Source organism: Poecilia formosa, unplaced genomic scaffold (genome assembly GCF_000485575.1).
Source record: "Poecilia formosa unplaced genomic scaffold, Poecilia_formosa-5.1.2 Scaffold433, whole genome shotgun sequence".
NCBI lineage: Eukaryota > Metazoa > Chordata > Actinopteri > Cyprinodontiformes > Poeciliidae > Poecilia > Poecilia formosa.
In genome coordinates, this window is record NW_006800372.1 from 262,481 (window position 1) to 283,254 (window position 20,774).

General features: G+C 39.1%; 1 protein-coding gene and 1 long non-coding RNA gene across 2 annotated transcripts in view; one reads left to right on the forward strand and one right to left on the reverse strand.

Moving 5' to 3' along the window:
• LOC103155522 (protein kinase C epsilon type-like) overlaps positions 1-20,774 on the forward strand; it is a 230,665-nt gene that overhangs the window by 79,432 nt on the left and 130,459 nt on the right. The window lies entirely within an intron of this gene.
• Positions 7,491-9,156, reverse strand: LOC107833720 (uncharacterized). The gene is made up of 4 exons (XR_001659482.1): positions 8,977-9,156; positions 8,309-8,802; positions 8,151-8,203; positions 7,491-7,797 (listed from the first exon to the last, which is right to left on the reverse strand). It is a non-coding gene; the product is annotated as an uncharacterized LOC107833720 (long non-coding RNA).

The window sequence follows — 20,774 nt, forward strand, 5'->3', positions numbered from 1 at the left end:
TATATCAGTAATGATTTCTTGGTTAATGTCAAGTTGTCATAACAAAGACATTTTGAATAATGTCAACTTTGTATTAAAAGTGTCATAATTTACCGAAAGACACTTTATGACAACAGTCATAAATATTCATGAAGACTTATTCATGTTCATGACAGGTGTTATGTCATATTTATGATGGTGTCATGACAGTCTTATTCACCCCCCTTCAAATAAAGTGTTACCCTTGTTGGTATTGCAGTGCAATGGGCCAAACAGTTTAACACATTTTAAGACGTCTGTATTGTTCAGTTATACAAGTATGCCATTAAGAAGTATGGTTGGAGAAAGAATATTCAAACAATGATCTATCTTATCCATTAAAATCTATTTTACATGCGTGTTAGGAGCACTGAAAAACTTAGTTTTGGTTGAATGGATGATATAAAAGCAGAATATGCATGAATACATACAATAGACTTTTGTTGAACATGATCTTACTTTGACATTCCTCCCATCTGAAGATTTATCATTGCATAGCTTAATCAAACCTCTCTGACTCATGGCCTGTTTTTGAGAAATATGGCTGAAAATAACATGCCCAAAATGAATTGAATGTATCTCAAGAACTACAGAGTTTATTTTAATTGTTTTGGTATCAAAATAAAGGCAAGACCCTAGAGAATATGTTACAGCTCTAAAAACCACCCTGCCTGTTACTGAGGAAAGTAAATTAATATGAGATGCAGCAGAAATTAAGAAAAAAAAATCTATTTCCGCCTAAAAAAAACAGTTCAATATATTAAGATTCCTTTCAAAGCATGCAGATGAAATCCAAAACATGTAGTAAACAACAGTACACAATCTGACCTTTTACTGTGCCAAGTTTCATGAAAAAAAAGTTAATCATATGAGTTTTAGAGAGGTACTACTTGATAAAAATCTAGGCGGACCTTCCAAATGAGCCATTTTGGCACAATTTGTGCCATTTGAACTTTCTTAGTTTTTTTTTCTGTAGGTTCTGTTTCAATCATTTATTCTTATCATACAATAAATTATTATTTATCATAGATAAGTAATTACATCTAATAATTGTTTTTGGAGGTTTCTTTTAAAAATCCACATTGCATTCATTCACAAAAGGAGAAAAAAATAGACAAATTGTAATAGACTGAAAATGGAACTAACTCACAATAACATTTCAAATATAATTATATAACAATGAAAATGCAAATAGCAATGAAAACTAATTTGTCAAAATGATATGATCACAGGAAAAAACTAATATATCTCACAATTACATTACAATAACAATGCACTCTGCGCGTAAAATCATCCAGTTCTCCATTCAGACGTTCAAAATTACGCTGGGCAGTTTCTCGGGAACCCATTGGCCAATTTTGATGATTGACATGATTGACATGTCTTTCGAACCGTCAGAGCCAATAGAATCCGAGGGCGTTGACATTGGAACCTAAAGCCATTCACCAATAACAGCGAGGAAAACGCATGTGGCGTACATTGAGGAAGTTCGCCTCTTCGTCAATGATTTTGTATATGGTAGCTAGGAGACGGAAGAGGTTCAGGGCAGAGCCGAAAACAATGCGAGATGGACGCAGGGAAAATGGATTATCGGACCAAGTGGAAATATTTACTCTAATAAGGATTATGACCACGAAACAGCAAAGGTAGGACTGAATTTATGTTTTTAGCTTCGTGAAATTAGCTATTTCTTTTTTTTTCTTCTTTAGCTGTTGGTTCAGTGAGTTTTGCACGCTGCGTGGTGACTGGTATTGTTGGAAACGGCAGCACTTCGGCTTTACTCTGATAGATAGTTTGTGGGCATTGGGAATCGTTGCTCTTTCATTGTTGCGTTTTTTACCGGATATGCCTCGTTAGCATCTAATTGTGTTTCTTTTTAAGAAGCTGCTTAGTGTCCAAGCTGGGTGTTGTTGAGGTAGAAAATATTGTTTCTATCATTTAGAAGAGCTTTTCCCTCATATGTGGATATGCAATATGCCTATACTGATAAATGTATAGCATGTGTTTTCAATTGATCTTGTTGCGGAAAGTGCCGCCCAAATTTGGGTCCTCTAGCGAAGGAGGCATTGACCACCTTGATAAGATTTAACAGCTGGTGTAAGAGAGGAAGATCTGATCCTGTCTATAGAGTAGAGCTTCCTCTCGGGTCAGGGTCAAGAAAAACATCTGTCTCCACTCAAAAGAAAATAACGCTTCTTTGATCTTAAAAAACAGGTTTTTACTGGAACATAGTCAACTAGATTTAAATAAACTTAGCTAAGGACAGTCCCCTAATTTGAATACAGCAGAGAAGGGAAACACACCCTCCCTTTAAAAGTATAGGACCTTGAACCTTAACTTCAGATTGCTCCGGGGTTACCCGTGATGCTGTCTCCGGGGAACGGTGCGTCGGTGAAATGGTTCCCTGTAAGTTTGTCTTGGTGTGTGGATGTTCATGGAGTAAGGTAAATATTGAATTGGATGCTGATTTGTGATTTTATTATGAGTTTTGTCAGTTTCATTAGTTGTTCGTCTAATAAATGTTATGATTGTACTTGGAAAGCGTTTGTCTTTGTGGCTCAGCTGATACAAATGACGACATCAAGGAATCCGGGCAGAAGAGAGAATATAAACGAGTCAAAATATTTTAATTGTTCTTCTTCTGATCAAAGTTAACACAATGACGGCAGATAAACGGTTTCTTGTAATGATAAGTTGTTTCTCCACCATTAGCACATTTAGCAGTGAGTGAATGAGGCTAATTGACAGTTCTAAGAGCGTCCTACTTGTTCTGACTGGTTGGTTTGGTCAGAATGTTGCATTACTTTAACAAGTAATAGTAAGTCAGGAAGGAGATGGAGGAGACTGATTGTTTTCACAGATTATCTGTCTCATAACAAACTGCTACAACATCGTGACAGCTTTAACAAATATGGAGGAAACATATTTTTTATTAAAGTTATGTACTGCAGGCCTGAATAAAATGCAATTACATAGCATTTTTGAGAAGTTTGGATTGCTTTAAGTGTAGTTGCACGTTGCTTTTGACTGTTGCTCATGGGGAGAGACATTTCAGTAATCTAAAACTAATAGAAAAAATTTAAGCAACCTACTTACATACTGGATGTGGACTGTTGGATGCTAAATTCATGAGCAGTAAATTTTGTGCTAATTATCAGTATTGAACCAAAGAAAGCAAGGCAGATGCAAGCCTTTAAAATTGTGATGCATTTTATGGGTCAAATAGACTCAAAAAATTGTGCGGGGGGGGCCCAAACAAATTTTTTTGTCAGGGGGCCCATGATTCCTGGCGGCGCCCCAGTGTGCAAATGATTGGAACTTTGTCACATGATGACACAACTGATGTGCTTTATGTAAAGTTAAGTGTTTTCACGTCGGCAGAAACACTTCTCTTGGAAATGTGTACAGCGGTGGTTCTGTCTGCATTCCACCACACAATCTTGGATGAGCTTGACCGACATGCAATGTTGAGAATATATAATCAGATTTACCCTGAAAATTGTACTTTGATATGCACACTTGGTTTACATCCCTAAGGTGAGCTAAGTGTGGTCAAGTGCTGGTGAATGTCACTCTGTATTTGTTCCATTTGTATGACTTGTAACATTAGAACATTTCCGGCATTAATGCCTGTTTTATACTTAACCAAATCTCATTATTTCTCAAGGTAATAACACTGAGGGGTTTTGGTCAGGTCCTGGAACTGGTAAGCAGACCTGGGTGGTGCCCAGAAGGTAAAATGGACTTAACCCCCCTTTAGTTCTACAACAGAGACTACAGTCTGAAAAGCCGTTGCTCAAGAGTTAATTTGCATTTGTATGGCTCCCAGGAAATTCTTTTAATTATGAAAGCCTCTCCTATGCCCAAAGTGACGGGGGTGATAGGGCAACACGGACACACACAATTTTTGACAAATCTCGGCAGTGCCCTACAATTTCCCATTCTGACAAAAAAACTCTTGCCGATAGCCCTCAATCTCCATGCGCATGGTAGAACTAGGTGTCAGTAGCTGTCGAAAATTCCACTTTTCATGCAGTGTTGTAGCATCCAATCTCCACTCTCATTCAACCAAAAGGTTTTCAAAGTTGTGATGTTAATGTTAAGACTCCTTGACCTTATGGAGTATGCTTTTTACACTGGCTCAAGGTCAACCCCATGCTTTTGGGAACATGAAATTATCCAGAATGGCACAACACTAAGTGTTCCCATCACTAGAACTAAAGTCCACACCCTCAAAAGGAATCCCACACTATAACACTCTCTCCATCAAACTTCACTCTTGGCACCAGCCAAAGTATCGTTCTCCTGGGAACAGCCAAACCCAGGCTCGTTCATCAATTTTCAAGACAATAAAACATGAGTGGTCAAAATGGAAAACATGTCTCCTTTTAACGCTTTGCACATAAAGCTTTTGATTGAAGCTTTATGTGCAGCTTGAATCAAGCTTTCTGCACATACCAAGAGTAACCTAACTCTTGGTATGTAAACATAAACATGTTGTACAACTGCAACAACTGTCCCCTGTGAAACAAATAACCTCACATGGAAGAAAATCGAGGGTTTAATTTTACATGAAATAAATTAATCAAGGCATGAATACTCCCTGGGTGGAATCTGTGGCTTTACTTTGCATTTGTGTTGGAGTTGTAATTTGTTTATGCTTTGTTATATCTAACAGCAGATGGTGGAATGTTTGGTAGGACCTGAGAGTTAAACTCTTTCTTGCTCATCAAAAGTGATCATCTTAACAGTTACAAACCCAACATACACCCAATAAGTTCCTGCTTTCCAACAGAGTCACTTATGACAAGCTTTTCTCTTCACTTTGAAACTATCCAGCTATTAAAGTAGCAAAGTGTCCTGAAGTTGTGAGACTGTTTTAATTTATTTAGATTTTATCAGCTTTTTTAAAAATTCAAAAAGTGAAACTGCACCACATCTGCACATCCTTCCTGTGCTTTTTGACTTCCAACTGCTCTGATGGACGGGGATCACCATTTGAACTCACCCTCTTCCGTCTTGTAGAAAGCAGTGTACACACGTACACACAGAGATCCTTTCCTTCCTTTTTTTTTTCTATTTTTAGGGACTGTCTGCACCTGAGTCTGAACGCGCTCAGTGAGCAACGGAGGAATGGACGGCTATAACCTCAGAGGAAGGGAGATGGTGTGTGTGTGTGTGTGTGTGTGTGTGCGTTTGTTTGTAATACCTTGTGGGGACGATTTTCCTGACATATACTACGTTGTGGGGACCACTTGCTCCTCGTGGGGACCGGAGCCTGCTCCCCACAGGAAACCCTGTCTTTGGGTCAGGAGTCACATTTAGGGCTAAGGTATAAATTGGAGTTTTTGTTAGGGTTAGGTATGTGATGGTTAGGGTTAGGTAAAGGTAAGGTTTAGGCTGTAGAAATGAATGGAAGTCAATGTAAAGTCCCCACAAAGATAGCCAGACAAACGTGTGTGTATGTGTGTGCGCGCGTGTATGTGTGTGTGTTTGTTTGCGTTGTTATCAATACAGATTTATTAGTGAACCAATTTATCGAGATCTTTATGTCAAATCATGCTATGGACAAAAATGTCATTTAAAATGTGCTATTTGGTGAGTATTTTCCAATAAATCTAAAAGTGAGGGGTGAAAAGCAGCTTTGAGAGTTGATTTCCATATTAGAACAAATGACAGACATGGAAAATAATAGTTCTTGTTTTTTAAGTCACTCAGCCATTTGTGTTGTATAGCTCCTCCTCTGTCAGACTCATGGTAATATTGTGCCTCCCTCATCTGTCCATCTGTCACAACAACTTCCTTCCTTCCGTTCCTTCCAGAAAATGCAGATGGATGAGAATAATTATCTTATTAAACCTCAAAACACTCACAATGTACTGTCCTGCTTTGTGTTGAGGCTGCAGAACAACACCAGCCTGATATGGAGCGAACGCTGGCTGAACCAAAGGGTTTTAACAATAAAAAACTAATCAGGCATACCCTCATCTCCTCCTTTCCTCTCTGCCTTTCTTCTGCACTTTGATGTTGGAACAAACTTTCTCTGTCCTCCCCCTCATTCAGCTCTCTGGGTTCCTTCTCTCACTGTTTGTAATACTGAACCCCACTGACATTTGGTGCACCATGTCTTCTCTCAGTGCTGTTTGGTTGTGAGTGCTTTAGTACAGTGTTTTTCAACCGTTTTTGAGCGAAGGTACATTCTTTTAATTGAAAATATCACGAGGCACACCACCAACCAGAAATGTAAACAAAGACACTCTGTAGCCGTCTTTATTATATATATATAGTAATTCTTATCAAAGTGTCTTGAATAGGAATCAAATAAACACAAACATTTATTTTGATCATATTTTACATGTCTTATTTCAAATTGCACTTAACATGTCCACTTAAAAAATACACCTGAACAGGGCCACAACAACGTGGTCTTAAATTTAAAGAAGTTGTAGAAAACTTCAGTGTTTTACAAACTAATCCACAAGCATTCTTTTAGCCGGAATACAGAAAATAATTCTTATTCTGAAAGAAGCAATAATATCTGGGAAGGATTTTACTTCATATTCACTGATACAATATGAAGAGTTGCATGTACAAAATGTCAATATCTGTATATTTTACCCACCTAGTGTGAAACCTATCCATGTTCGGATGAAAACAGCTGATTTCCTGGCAGAAATTGAAGAAAGACAAAGCTCTTCCTCAACAGCTCTCAGTCTCTCTGTTTTTAGTTTTTATAGTAGCCAGGCTTGAGAAGCTCACTTCACACAGATATGTTGTGGGAAATGGACCCATGTTCTTTCCAACTACTGCTGACACAGGACGAAAAGTGGGATTTTTGACCCTGTATTCTGACGCGGACGCAGCTCGCGAGCGACAGATATCGACAGCAATCGAGGTGTTAACAGCTCTTAACTATTAACATGTGAAAAGCAACAGGAGACCCACGTGAATTGTCAGTCATTGGGTGAAAAAACAATGACATCACAATTCATTACTTGCATGTGATTGGTTGGTAGATATCTCCCTATTGGACACACTAGACCTTTATAATTACAGGCCTGGTTAAGCCCCTCCCTAATAAAATTATTTAAAAAAATAACCCAGAAATAAAAATACACCAAGCACAAGGCATAAGTTTATATTTTTATTTTTTGTTGAAAAATAAATATGTACGTACATGCATATAAAACATATCTACAAATAAAGAAACCACATGTATAAAATAAAAACACATCTACAAATAAAGAAACCACATATGTATAAAATAAAAAACACATCTACAAATAAAAAAAAAAACATCTTTCAGTTAAAAAAAAAAAAAAAAGATTACAGCACAAAATGCTTGTCTACTTCTGAGCCGTGTGGTGGTGGCTTTCTTTCTGAGCATGATCCAGCATACAAACGCTTATGACGCAAAATGCTGTATTTAGGGTTAGCTTCAAGTCTCTTACCACGACTTTTGGTGTTTTATCTTACTGTTTGCACACAAAATAAAATATAAATGCTTGTCCATTTCTGGACCATCTGGCAGTGTTTTTTTGTCCAAACATGATCAAACATTATGCTGCGTTCAGGACAGGCCCAACATCTCTCCTGTAGCATAGACCTGACGTTTCTTCTGGTCTTGTAGACCTGACATCTCTTCCTGTAATGTAGTCCTGATGTCACTGAGCTCCTGAATGGAGGAATTTGGGGTCCATCCTGACACTGCCTTATAGCTGCCATCCTCCCAGAATGCCACCTCCTCTGCTGCCAGTACTCTCTGCCTTCCTCCATCAGCTGTTAATACAGAACAGACAATCATTATGAGCTACAGGCATCTTTTAGTCATTATAAAACTACAGTGAAATTGTTTGGCAACTTCCAGCTTAGTATGCACACATAAGACATTAAAACAAACAAACAAAAAAACACATTAATACATTCTTACAAAAAATAAAAACTTTAATGAAAAAGAGAAAACACTTGGAAACAATTGGAAGAAAAAATAATTAAAAGCAGTTGGTAATAAATAGTAAAACATAGTTCAACAAACTCTGAGGCAGATAATTTGTTTTGATGGATTTTAATAAATCACAGTGCTTTAATAATTCAAGGAATTGTGACATCCCTAGATTAGTAATAAATCTTACCTGCTTCTTTCTGTAGCTACATCCAGATGACTGGCAGTAGGTCCTGGATACAGCTGGAAAACATTTTTGTGCATTGTCAATACATAGCATAATTACATTATGTACATAAACAATATTGAAGCATAAAATATCATCAACATTCTAAAATAGATACTCACACACAGTTGCGTCCTCGTCACGGACATCAGGACGTTCCTGAAGAGTCTGATTGACACAAATGTGACTCCCATTCTGTGGAGTCTGTGGAAATAAATGTAAAATTGAAAAAAAATATTGTAGCAAATTATGACTTTCTCAAAAATACATAAGTAAATAAGTTAAAATTATTCTCAACCAACCATTATACAGGCGGGAATCAATGCAGTGACTGTACATAATACATACCTGCTACATGACTTATTCCTCAAATCCGTCCTCCGTCCGCCATGTTGTCGATCTCTACTGCTTTCCACACTGCCTTGCTTACTGCGTTATAACAAAATAAATAAAATAACGGGAAGTTAAGTTTTCCTTACAAATATGCGAGTGTTCACTATTCACTAAATGTGAAATCATAACTTACTGAATTTCTCTTTGTCCTGGTGGACTCCGTCAGAACGCCTCGGCACCGTGGTCTGAGGCCTGGCTGTTTAGGCTTGGCCATTTTTCTGGTCTGAAAAAATAAAAGAAGATGCGAGTATTTTTAAGAGTTCAGAACATCACATGTAATAAAAAATACAATACGAAATGTTTTGGCAAATGAAAACGACAGACCGCTTTCTGTAAAAAAACAAACAAAGCAACTCGCCTCGCTGCACGTGCTCGCTATTCATTAAAGCTTTCTTACCGTGAGTTCGGCCTGTTGGACCGCCGCGGTGTCATCTGTTGTTTTCCGCCGGAACATTGCTTAATATCAAAACGATACTGAAAAGGTAACTCCGTGAAATAGGACTTTTTCCACCATTTCACACAACGCACGGGCATTTTCGTTCATGTTGGGTCTCGCAGTAGCCGGTGCAAATCTTCCTCTGGAGTTTAATGGCGGCTGCTTAACCGACTATGAAAGCGCTTTACTGCCACCAACTGGACTGGAGTGTTAAATGAAAGTTGACAGAAGAAAAATACATTCTAAAAGTTATTTCAAAAGTTACGTGACAGTATATTTTATTTTTATTATAATTAATTGCTAAAATGTTTTTAAATGTATAGATGTTTATTTACTCAATTCTACTTTGAGCTGTCTCCTTTTTAGTTTATATAGAATATGATTCATAATCCGTAAGTTATATTTAGTGCTTAACTAACAAAACTTTAAAAAAAGAATACAAATGTTTATACCCTATCAGAAGGTATCACATACTTTCAGCCATTTTGTTCTTCAATTTAAACTTGAGAGTTAAGCAACTGAATACTGATAAATCATCTGTAGTTTCTTTCCTGTATCGTGATGTGGAACGGTGTCACTACCACTCCAATATAGCATGACTCTGGGTCTTTAAAGCAATCAGTGAACATTAACATTAGTTTGAATATTATTCACAAAAATACTTTATGTACAATGAACCTCTCTGGAACATGTTTTTTATTATTATTTTTGATTAAGTTGTGCAATTCCTCCCATCACAAGATAAATCTTCAGATAGGAGGAATGTCAAAGTAAGATCACATTTCACAAAAGTCTATTGTATGTAATCATGCATATTCTTCTTTTATATCATCAATTCAACCAAAACTAAGTTTTTCAGTGCTCCTAACACACATGTAATGTATATTTTAATGGATAAGATAGATTGTTTTAATATTCTTTCTCCAAACATACTTCTTTATGGTGAACAGAAGGTAAAAAGGGTTAGCTACAAAGTCAAAAGGTGGTGCTCAACAGTTGATTTGCACTTGCATGGCACTCAGCAACTTCATTTAAATATGAAAACTTCTGCTAGGCACAGGGGTGATAGGGGAACATGGACACACAGCATTTTTGACCATTTTTGGCAGTGCTCGACTCTGACAAAAACCTCTTGCCGAAAGCCCTCAATCTCCAAGCGCACGGCAGAACAAGGTGTCAATAGCTGCCAAAAATCCCATTTTTCGTCCTGTGTGAGCTTCACTCTTTTCCATCACTGTCGTCACAGTCTTGCTAGATACAATGCTCTCACCGCTACCTGTAACATTCATGCATCACTAATTCTCTTGTTTTAATGTAAATGCTTTGTACATACTGCCATCTAGTGGTAAGAAAATTACACGATTATGCTGCTGGTCATTACTACAGCAAAGACACTCAAAGATGGTATTATTTGCAGATAATTAATTCATTTTCAAAAACTCTTTTAAGACCAATTACCGTATTTTCCGGACTATATAGTGCACCATACTATAAGCCGCTGGTATCTCTGCTGCTCTCGGTTTTCTATAAGGACCCAGCAGAGGGCTTCGTCCTAATAAATCTGCTGGATATATTAAGGCCGCAGCCCTCCGTCTCCAAAGCCGAACCGTGGTTTCGTTCACGCCAAGCTTACGTGCAGCGGCTCTATTCCCTCCTGCAGTTCCAGATCAATAGTCCTCAACTTAAAAGCTTCATCATATGAGTTTGAAAACATTTCTCTGTCGTGCCTGCTGCTAGCATGTGCTTGTTCTAAATGAAAATTAGCGTGTTTTTCTTTGATTTACAATTTTGACTTCTAATGATTCACTTCCTGCTAAAGAGTCCCCTGGTGGTTGAATAAAAATACACAGAAAATCCGCACCGGGTTACAATCCGCATGGTTCAAAGCTTAGGAGAAAAGTAGCTGCTTATAGTCTGGAAAATACGGTACTGTAAGTGAAATTGGATAATTTCCACGGCACACCTGACGATCACTCATGGCACACTAGTGTGCCGCGGCACAGTGGTTGAAAAACACTGCTTTAGTATGTCAGATGGGGTATAGGGTGGTGGTGTACGGATGCTGTGATCAGCACAAGCCTCCACTGGAAAGTGTGAAAATCCTAGCCTGATGCTTCCACAAACAAGTTTTAACACCCAGAAATGTTTTACCAATGTGCACACACGCGTTACTATAGTACATGAAGGGGACCAACATGACCACCTAATTTGAAATTGATCCGCAATAGCACAACATATTGATATATACCTGAAAGTTTCTTAAGTCACTTCTCATTTTCATGTTCATCCTGATGTAAATCTGTTTTGTAAATGTGACTGGTCATGACAAAACCATCAACACGTCTACTTGGGGAGCTTTGAGTTATTTGCAGATTCTTAAGTGTGGATTCTAAGCTTTCCAATGATGTCAGAGACATGAAAATAAAAAAGCTGTGTTGTGTGCATTAACATTTTGTGACTATTTGTAGTTTAGAAGCATAGTTAAAGAAAAACAGACTTGGGTTGTTTTGGCAGAAACTAAAATCCTCTTATGCACTATTACATATAAAATTATCCACCCATTTTCATCATGTGTATTCAGGGTTTCCCCAGTGTACTATAAGCCTGGCGGCCCACCATGCTTTCCTAGCCCCCCACCAGGCTAAGCGTTGCTTGTTTATGTTTTTAGGAAAATAATAATAAAAATCGCTTAATTTTCTTTTTTTTTTAAAAGCCAGATTGCTCTGAGCATTTCACTAGCGAAGCAGATTTATTCCTAAAAGAGGTTTATAGTTTATGCATTTAAAACACAGCTGGCGCCTCTGCCTCCCACGCTGCTGCTGCTTTACCTCACTTTACCTCAGTGCGAATCGCGGGTGCCTCCTTTCACTGGACACAAGCTGACCTATATGGATATTTACATCAACTTACTGTGAGGAATTATGTTTCTTTGGAGAACTAAAGGTAACAGTTTAAGTCCCGCCACGTTAGCTCTGGCTGTGCAGCTCTATGTGAACCACAGGACTCAAAGGTGCGTTGAGGGTAGGGTTGCCACCCGTCTCGTAAAATACGGACTCGTAGCTGTTAAATATTGCATCCCGTATTGAACTGATACCGGACATGATTTGTTCCATATTTCTATAAAAGTCTGATAGACACACCTATCATGCACATATCAACACTAAGTGTAACAATAATGACCAAAATAAAACACAGGAAATATTAAGGTCAGCTAAATTGTAGTGGCAGGAGCTAAAGGATCCCAGAACACTACGGACCGACGCTGTTGTCACGGTTACCTGAAGACGGACACTACGCAGCCGCGGTGAGCTGGTATCAACCAGTTTCTTTTTAAAACATCCTCGACCCGATTCTCCACCGTCCTTAGAAGTAAAACCTCTCATAAAGATACAGACGAGAGAAGGAAGACGCAAAACCGAGGCTGAATAATGTTAGTGAGGATAAACAGGCAATTAAAGAAAATATCTCCATCGTGGCTCAGTGTGCTGCTGTATGAATGGATCAGGAGAGGAACTGCAGACCCGTCAGAACCTAAAGAACCAGACATCAACCTCTCTTCATCCTTCAATCATCTCCTGAGGCTGATATGGCAGTGTTGTGGTCAAGACCACCTAACCCGAGACCAAGACAAGACCAAGACCAGAGTGTATCGAGACCAAGACAAGACCAAGACTTTTAGGGTCCGAGACCAAGTCAAGACCAAGACCAGCGCCCCACGCTACATGATACGATAAAATGTGAAATATGATCAAAATTGCCTCTCAAACTGATCTGAAAGATCCGTATCCCCATAAAAACACTTAGATATTAAATACTTGATAAATTTTACCATCTCTGTGCTACAATCCGCGGTGGTCTGGTGCCATCTCTAAAAAGATAACGCCCTGGGCATTTGCCTATATTGCTCATGTCAGAAACCACCACTCTCTGTACCATTTAACATAGCAATTGAGGCAATGCCCAGATGGCAAATAACGCTCAACTATGAATACTGACCAAGGAGCAACAAGCAAGAAGTAACCATCCACAAGACGCTCATCATGACCGTTCTCACCCTCTCTCCCACTACATGAAGCCAGGTAGTCTGACACCATGGCACACATTACAGCTGCCACTTTTAACGAAAACAATGAAAGAGCAATGTGCATGCTCTGCGTGCTCTTTCATTCTTGTGTTTTATTCATTTGTTAATGAAAAAAATATCAATGTACATAATTAAATAAAAATAATGATAGGTACTGCAGTGTATGCAGAGCATTACAAGAACAAAGAAGAGTGTTTCGTCAGGTCAGCATATGCTGTCAGATCGTCATACGCTTAGCACAAACTCACGGCTATATCTGTCAGACACGTCATTACCATATAATTTTATTTAATTAGCAACAGAAATATGACGTAGATCATCATACACTTTATTAACAGTTGTATGGCATCCTGACTTAGCGGTTAAGTAGGTTAATGAGTTTTTCAGGGTGTGTGTTGTAGTTGACTGCAGCTGTAGCCAGACCCTGCTTTAAATACAATTTGAAAAAACGACTTATCATGGAAAACAATTTAATGACTTATTTTCGTCATAACTTGTTGTGTATAGTGAACTGACAACTCCTCTGACTGTCGGACTTCTTAATGCGCAGGCATGGTACTCACTGCATATGTATGCTATTCTGACAGCGTATGGTAATCTAATAGAACAACTCTCAGTGACACTCCAGTCCTATCTAATAAGTAAAGAGATGAGCAGATGAATCGTACTGTTCCTGAATGTCGCATCATTATATTGCAGACTTTTGGACACAGCGTTGTCCCATATATGCGACAAGTCAGTCAACATCTCCGCACAATAATTCAGCGCAGTGAGTGACCACTTTTTTTTCATCACAATGCTTATGTGTCTCTATACAGCTAGCTTTGCTAACATCACGTCAACGGCGCTTACCTTTCTTTGAGCTACTTTGCTAAGTGACGAAAAAAGTTAGACGTTGTTCCCACCGTCTCTGAAAGTGAAGCGCTGCTGAGTTAGCTGTGGCCATCGGATTTCTTATGATTTATGCAGCGATATTCTATTACTGACTATTAGACAGACATCTTCTGCCGCTCAGAGGAAACCACTACGCATGTCTCAGAGCACCGTGTGCGAGTGAAAGGTGGGGGGAGGGGGAGGGAGGAGAAACAGAAACACGTAATTGGCAAGTCATGTTATTGGTTGGATTTTAATCGGTGTGTTTTGCATCCACTGAAAACAAAGATGTTAACAAATAAACTAGATAGTGTACTGTATGTTTAGTGATATTTTAAGAGTTGCGGTCTCGACTGGTCTTGAAATAAAATGCCGAGTCCTCAGTGTCTGAGACTGAGACAAGACCGAGACCAAATGCGGTCGAGTCCGAGACGAGACCGAGACCATCAATAAATGGTCTCGAGACCGGTCTCGAGACCAAGACCGTTCTCGAGTACTACAACACTGTGATATGGTAGAACATTTTGCTATGAGTAAGTTTCTTATTGTGCTTTTACTGGTGTGATTATTTGCAAATATCAGCCAAAATAATACAAATGGTCATTTACAGAACAATGCATACAAATAGATTAATATTTCCTACTTTAAAAGGTTTGTTAGGGCTTTCTGTATGTTTTATTTTGAAATAATGTCTATCACTGCAGCGGACGTCCCACCCCATGAGAGTAGGGCGACATGCCGTGGTGGGCGTCCCTTATTTTAATTTCTGAAAGGTGGCAACCCTAGTTGAGAGAGCGGTGAGATTGATTTTTATTTGTGAACAAAGAATTATATGCAGCGTTTACATGCTGCCCAGCGTGTGGCTCTCAGTCTTCCCAGCAAAGTTTATGTATATGTTCCCAGTTGGCCGGTGCGTTAGTGGTTAACAAACCAGCGCTAACCTCATCATGCAGGTTCAGCCCGGTGAGGAGCTTTCGCGCATTCCTTGTAGTCATGCATCACACGGTTTTATGTTATTTTATTATCAGTAGTAGTATTATTATTTTTCCAGTTACATGATGCATCAAACCATATCAAATGCGTTGTAAACTTAGTCAGTTAGAGTTAATGTGCGTGGCCGCGGGAAGATCAGAAAATCTCATCCCATTAACTCCAGCAACCAGAACAGCTTCTGTGACTGTTATTAAAAACTCAACAGACTGTGAGGATTTGAGTTTTCTGTGTGTTTATTTTTGGTTTCTTTGTCCAGTGAGTCTCCGTGTTGTTGTCTTCCCCCTTGACTGTTCCCAGCTGTGTCACGTTCCCTGTGATTACCTCCTGTGTATTTAAGTCCACCTATTGTCCTTGTCTCTTGTCGGGTCCTTGTCAATTGTCGTTGGTATTTTGTCAGTCATCTCAGTAGAACTTTGAAGCCCTGAGCTGACTTAGCTCGTGTTTATCCAGTTCCGTTTTCTGTTGCTACCGGTGCTGAGCCCTAGCCTTCCGCTCTGCTGTGCTGCCAGCTTCCTGAAATGTCTAAGAGCTTATTCATCATTAAATCATCATTTATCTTCTACAGCCTGGGTCAGCCTGCGTTCTCCTTCACCATCATCCATTTCTGTGTCATGATGTGTGGGTGTACATCATGACACAGACACAAAATGGAAGAGCTACTAAAGGCACATTAGCAGCGTTTAACCTAATCTCTCGTTTGTTGTGCATCTCTGCAGGGGCCGGTCCGAGGCTGCCTTGGGCAGAAATTTGACTTAATCCTTGTGCTTGCAAGGCCTGAGGCAAACGTAGAGGACTGTGGTAAATGATAAAAGTTTAACGGGTGTGGGGTCAGTTGGACCCCATATTTAAACACAAGGGTTAAGAGACCCTCTTGCTGCTAAAAACATCAGCACCTCTAACAGCTTCTGTGTTATATTTTATCTGGGAGAGGGAGAGTAATTTAATTGGTCAACCTAAAAAGCAATTGGTTACAGTTTACTAATTTGTATTTGTGAACAAAAAGAGCTCAAACTCAGAGATTAAACTCACAGCATCAGATTGTTGCTGTAGTAACAAAATCAATGAATACTGTTCTTTGAAGTTTTACAAAGTAAACTTGCCAGCTCCTTTAACACCATTGGGAATCTCAACAAATACATGTTACATTTATACATCTGTGGTCTGAGTTAAAATTAGAGATGTACCGATCAGGTTTTTTTCTGCCGATTCTGATCACCCATCAGGGCTGATCACGGCAGATCACTGATACCGATCACATAATTATTATTTTTTTAATCATAAGCACTACCGGTTACATTATGTGGAAAAAGGAACCATAAATTCACCTTAATTTAGACAAAAACTTCTTTTTAATAACTTTTTCCAAGAAAAAAACAACAAAATAGGCATTGTGCAAATTGTACTGCTATCGGTAATACTATCTTTGACTGACATATGAAGGCTCTGAAGAGGCTAAGTAATGTAAAAAGTCAAAATAAAACCTCTCAACATTGCCAAAAATTTCAAGTATAAAACTTAACATTCAAAGGCAAATACAGGATCCATTACAATAAACAATATTGAGTTACTGAATGAAAACTTCCTGATAGCATGGCTAGCTGATCACTGCTAGTTCTGAGTGGCTGTTTCTGACTGAGCGGAGTAATTATGTAGAACAGGGAGGAGCCAGAGGAGATTATTTTTTCAGAGATTATCTGTCTCATGTTAGGACAGCAAAAGTTTTAATACATATGTAAAATGTATTTATTTTTTTAAGTTAGATGCTGCAGCTTTAAGCAGAGGTTCGGTGTGAGAGTTCACTACCAGGTGGAGCAGAAGCGAAGCTCCGTCTGTGAAATATCGCGTAACAGAGGTTCAACAGCGAGAACAGAACCAGCGTCTTACATCGAAGCTCGATGACTTAAATAATTTTGCGGGTTATTTTTGTTTAGCTTTCTGACCGTCATGCTAATCCGGGTGAGTGTTTGTAGCTGTGCACTGCTTTACCTGCTATCTGATCGCTCCATATGTCTTTTTTTTTTTTACTGCAGTGAGCCTCGATATAGCCAAACTCCATCAAGTATGGCATTGTTTTTATGCCATATTAGATTCGTAGTGTTGATGCATTTTGACCTGCTTCGCCCCCGACCCCAAGGTAATTTTCCGCCGAAACATGCAAACTTCCCCAATTCACCCGGTGCTTAGTATTTGTTGCTGCGCGTTTGCGCAGTGTGAAGGAAAGAAGAGACCAGCTGCACGCAGGCTGCGAAATGAGATGCAGGTTGGGTTGCTACCCCTCCCGTAAAATATGAAACCGTCCCGTAATTGGCTGTTAAATGTAGCATCTCGTATTGAACCGATACAGAACGTGATTTGATCCGTACTCTACAAATGTGTATGTGTTATAGTGAAGAAGTGGTCCCTGAGTACTTTATATATTAGGCTGCCCCAGTCATTGTTTGACTCATGGTGTTGGTGTTGCGATATTGTGCCCAACTGCTTTCTGGGTAACACACACTAACCCCCCAGCCCCCACCTTTACACATAGAGGGACTGGTCCCTTATTTTAATTTTAATTTCTGAAAGGTGGCAACCCTAGATGCAGGTGATGAGTTTGTGTGATCGGCAACAAGAGACCGAGATTGGCGATCACCGATCATACATTTTTTCACGGAAATTGGCCGATTATAATCGGTGGCCGATCGATCGGCACACCTCTAGTTAAAATATTAGCATTTATGGGCCCCTGAAACTATAGGGGGGAGGGGGGGCCTGATGGAGCTGCTGACAGAAGTGCAAATAATTGATATTCATTTTAATTGTATTGTTTGATTTGTTGTTTTTAAGACTAGTTGTGAGTTTAGATAGCGTTTCACTGACACTGTTTTCCCGTAACATATAATTACCCAGTAATATTTTTACATTTCCTGTCTACTTAACATCTTTTAATATAAAAACATGGTGGACCGCCATTGGACCACCTCAGCGCCCCGACCACCTTAGCAAGTTTTCTGGGGGAAACCCTGGTATTTATTTATTGCATTTATTTGCTGGTTAAATCATTTTAAATTAAATAAAAATAAAGTTAGCTGTTGATGTGTGAGCAGAGCATTATAAGTAAGTGAAGTCGTAAAAAACAAGAACAGTTCTCAGTAATGGAGACGAGACAGCTTAGAGGCATTCAAGAGAATTGAATAGTTTGTGAACGACACATCAAACTCTCATCAGGTCTGACTTGGCTTCCTCTGACCATATAAATAATCCTGGAGTTGTTTTCTTTCTACCATTATCTTCAGCTTTTCTTTTCAGTGATCCGGTTTTTAGCCACTTATCCATTATTATTTTTAAACACCATCTTTTCGTAAGCTAGCTGGTTGTGTTGCACTTCGAGCTCACATCATGGCAAATAAACAGTCGTTTACATGCAGCACCTTGCAGGGCCCCTTAATCCACGGGCGACACCTGGTGTAGTCTGTAGACCACAGTTTGAGAAAGAATGATTTAGAGGTATGGTGCTAGGGTTAAATTTAGAACTGGTTATGTAGGGTTAGGGAAAATGTCTAGATAAGACATAAATAAAATGAAGGGAAGTCAATACAAAGTCTTCAGTTTGATGTAAATACAAGGATGTGTGTGTGTGGAGGTGTGTGTGTGTGAGAGAGAGAATGAGACAGGATATGTGTCAACCTCTACATAACAGCAAGTCAAAAACCACAGTAATTTTTTTTTTCTTAACTTTCTTCTTGTATGTATTGACTGGCATGCTGCGAGTGACTGTCAGATTTTAGCCAAACAACATGTCAGAGTTTCTTTCTTGTTTCTCACTGTGGTTTTAACCACGTTTGTTACTGACAGTCAAAGTAAATCATTTTTTGATGTGTACATTTATACGCTGTATGTGCTTTCAGGTGGCAGGTGGACTTTTTTTCCTCCGGTCATTACATCCTATGGAAGAACTTTATGGTGTGGGATTCCCATAGTGGGAATAATGCTAATATTCACACCATCTTTTTCAAAATAAAGTGGAAGCTACTGAGGTGGAACCTAGGGATCAAAAACGCATGCGCGTTTGATAACATGCTAAAATCACAGCGCCACCTGGTGGCCTGCCATGACAAAAGCTGATTCAAGGTGTCTTGGTGGTGCCGTCTAAATGTGGAACGTTTTCCAAATTTTTTCATTTCATTTCATACAAATTGTTTACATTTTTTCTGTCAGTGTTTATTTCCTCTACAACTTTGAAGCAGCGGAAGGTTCTTCGATGTTTTAGTATTTGAGTGTTGTCAGGCAGCCAGATAAGTCAAGAACTACTTCTATTCTTATTACAAAATGAGACACTCAGACATCAATTCAGCAAGATTGTTAGCCAAAAGGACTCACTTTCTTTTATTCCTGCTAAACAGAAGAACAAGTTGTGCTAAAGCGTGAATAGGGAAAATGTCTAGATAAGGCATAAATAAAATGAAGCTAGTTTTCATGTAGTTTTCAGAAACTACATATCTGAAACAGAAGGTATGGTGTTATCTCTGAGTCAAGGCTGACATCTGATAAAGACTCTCTCCTGTCAAGGATTACAGCTAAGAGAAAGTGTTCTCTTTTAATGAGTAAGACATGATTATTGCCACATAAATCACTTGAAGGTTGATTTATTTTTTCAATTGCACTGTTCACCAGAGTATCATATTGTCCTTGATGTTTTAGCTGTTGCTGAGTAAGTTTGGTGCACTAACACCTGACAAAGCACTGCGAACCGCATGACTTCACATTAACTCTACATCAGATACGGATTTAATTAGATTATTAAATTTGCTTGCATCTCAAGCTCAGCTTAGTCTTTTCTAATTATGCTTATGTTAGATCTGCAGAATAATTTGTCATCCAACAATGTGATGCTTCCTCTGCAGGAAAATGTTTCAGTGTTTGTATAATGTTCGGCTTTTGTCTAAGTAGGGCTGTATAAATAAATCGATTTGGCGATATATATCGATATTTTCCGCCCTCGGAAAGTATCGATTTTTCATCCGCGAGTATCGATCCGTTATACCATAGGGGTCCATAGCCTGACAGCTCTTTTTAACGTCTAGTTTGTTACGGCATAGCAGCAAGACTCCGCCTCCCTCAGTCTAACTTTCAACTCGAGCTTAAAGTGCACATTATAAACTACACACCAGTTTTTAAATTGTGTTAATAGGCCAAGTATAACCGGAGTTATGCTAAAATTAGTAAACCATATTTTTCCGAATGTCAGAGAAATGTCAAAAGCTCCGCCATTACCCGGCTTTTCCGATTATGTGAGAGGGAATGAGCTTCCAAACGTACGAAACGAAACATTAGATTCCTGTGTTTTTGGAAATGTAAAATCTTCAATAAATAACAATGGGCTCTATTTTGTTGCTGATGAACGAAGTAAAGTTGCGCAAGTAACCGTGAAAGAGAAGCGGAGCGGAGAGGCGGAAAGGAGTAGCGGCGCGAACGGAGCAGCTGAAAAGCAGTGAAATCGCGAAATTAATCCAAATTTTGACTGGTAGCATTCACTTCGTAATTAGTTTCTAGCTTAGCGGTTTCTGTTCTGTATATAAAGGATTACCTGAAGAATGAACATGGGTTGATAACATCCGAAGCGGGCGCGCAGCATGCAGCGGCGCTGTGTTTTGAGCAGAAAGACGAAGAGGAAAACCCCCCAGCCGGAATCCGCGGCGCAGTGAGGATTTCCATGATAACAATGGCTGATCGATCATTCTTATTAGCAACAGACAAAAAGTATCAGAGACAGAGAGTACTATGAGATGCTGGCAGTCTGAGAGGCAGCTACTCAGAGATCCAAGCAGGG